This window comes from Petromyzon marinus, unplaced genomic scaffold (assembly GCF_048934315.1).
Source record: "Petromyzon marinus isolate PM22_M1 ecotype Great Lakes invasive population unplaced genomic scaffold, UKy_Petmar_22M1.pri1.0 PM_G_Scaffold_354, whole genome shotgun sequence".
NCBI classification, from domain to species: domain Eukaryota; kingdom Metazoa; phylum Chordata; class Hyperoartia; order Petromyzontiformes; family Petromyzontidae; genus Petromyzon; species Petromyzon marinus.
Genome location: NW_027422933.1, coordinates 15001 through 17500, shown reverse-complemented (window position 1 = coordinate 17500; position 2500 = coordinate 15001).

The following is a 2500-nucleotide window of genomic DNA, read 5'->3' as shown; positions in this document are numbered from 1 at the left end:
GACTCCTTGAATCTGTCTCTATCCCCACTCCTAAACGCTTCCTCCTTCTCCAACCTCAACCTTTTGAGCTTTGCTGAGAACCAGGGCTTGTTGTTGTTAAAGTTCACCCTGGTACGTGTTGGGATACAGCAGTCCTCACAGAAGCTGATGTACACAGCCTCTGTGAGTTCATCCAGACTATTGGTAGCAGTCGTGAACATATCCCAGTCAGTACAGTCTAAGCACGCCCGCAAATCTTCCACAGCCTCACTGGTCCACTGTTTAGATGTCCTCACAGCAGGTTTACAGAGTTTTAGTTGCTGCCTGTATGCACGAATCAGGTGGACCAAGGGAGTTCTGTGCGAGCCGAACAGCCCCGTGACCCACAAGAGAAACATCCCCGCCAAATTCGAGCGTTTGACGGGGTCTATCCGTGAAAAAATATTCACGTTTTTGAGTGCACATGCATTTCTGCTGCAAATGCCTCTGGAAGTTTCATGCCGTTCGTATGCCAATTGTGGCAACACGAAAATGACCCGTTTTCCCATTCCGAGGGATTTCTGTGCGACCCTAACAGCCCCGTGAGCCACAAGAGACACATCCCCGCCAATTTCTAGCGTTTCACGGGGTCTATCCGTGAAAAATATAGACGTTTTTGAGTGCACATGCATTTCTGCTGCAGATGCCTCTGGAAGTTTCATGCCGTTCGTACGCAATGTGGCAACACGAAAATGACCCCTTTTCCCATTCCGAGGGATTTCTGTGCGACCCTAACTAACAGCGCCCGTGAGCCACAAGAGAGACATCCCCGCCAATTTATAGCGTTTCACGGGGTCTATCCGTGAAAAATATAGACGTTTTTGAGTGCACATGCATTCCTGCTGCAAATGCCTCTGGAAGTTTCATGCCGTTCCTATGCAATGTGGCCACACAAAAATGACCCGTTTTCCCATTCCGAGGCATTTCTGTGCGACCCTAACAGCCCCGTGAGCCACAAGAGAGACATCCCCGCCAACTTCTAGCGTTTGACGGGGTCTATGCGTGAAAAATATTAAAATTTTTGAGTGCACGTGCCTTTCTGCTGCAAATGCCTCTGGAAGTTTCATGGCGTTCCTATGCAATGTGGCAACACGAAAATGACCCCTTTTCCCATTCCGAGGGAGTTCTGTGCCACCCTAACAGCCCCGTGAGCCACAAGAGACACATCCCCGCCAATTTCTAGCGTTTCACGGGGTCTATCCGTGAAACATATAGAAGTTTTTGAGTGCACATGCATTCCTGCTGCAAATGCCTCTGGAAGTTTCATGCGGTTCGTACGCAATGTGGCAACACGAAAATGACCCGTTTTCCCATTCCCAGGGATTTCTGTGCGACCCGAACAGCCCCGTGAGCCACAAGAGACACATCCCCGCCAATTTCTAGCGTTTCACGGGGTCTATCCGTGAAAAATATCAATTTTTTTTTGACTGCACATGCATTTCTGCTGCAAATCTGGAAGTTGCATGCGGTTCGCATGCAATGTGGCGACACGAAAATGACCCGTTTTCCCATTCCGAGGGATTTCTGTGCCACCCTAACAGCCCCGTGAGCCACAAGAGAGACATCCCCGCCAATTTCTAGCGTATCACGGGGTCTATCCGTGAGAAATATTCACTTTTTTGAGTGCACATGCATTCCTGCTGCAAATGCCTCTGGAAGTTTCATGCGGTTCGTATGCAATGTGGCGACACGAAAATGACCCGTTTTCCCATTCCGAGGGATTTCTGTGCCACCCTAACAGCCCCGTGAGCCACAAGAGAGACATCCCCGCCCACTTCTAGCGTTTCACGGGGTCTCTCCGTGAAAAATATCACATTTTTTGAGTGCACATGCATTCCTGCTGCAAATGCCTCTGGAAGTTTCATGCGGTTCGCATGCAATGTGGCGACACGAAAATGACCCGTTTTTTCCCATTCCGAGGGATTTCTGTGCCACCCTAACAGCCCCGTGAGCCACAAGAGACACATCCCCGCCAATTTCTAGCGTTTCACGGGGTCTATCCGTGAAAAATATTCAATTTTTTGACTGCACATGCATTTCTGCTGCAAATGCCTCTGGAAGTTTCATGCGGTTCGCATGCAATGTGGCGACACGAAAATGACCCGTTTTCCCATTCCGAGGGATTTCTGTGCCACCCTAACAGCCCCGTGAGCCACAAGAGAGACATCGCCGCCAATTTCTAGCGTTTCACGGGGTCTATCCGTGAAAAATATTCACTTTTTTGACTGCACATGCATTCCTGCTGCAAATGCCTCTGGAAGTTTCATGCCGTTCGCATGCAATGTGGCAACACGAAAATGACCCGTTTTCCCATTCCGAGGGATTTCTGTGCCACCCTAACAGCCCCGTGAGCCACAAGAGACACATCCCCGCCAATTTCTAGCGTTTCACGGGGTCTATCCGTAAAAATGTAGCACGCACCAAAACGAGAAAAGATTTCCATCGCACCTGCACTATTGTATGGACAATGGTAACCTCATGT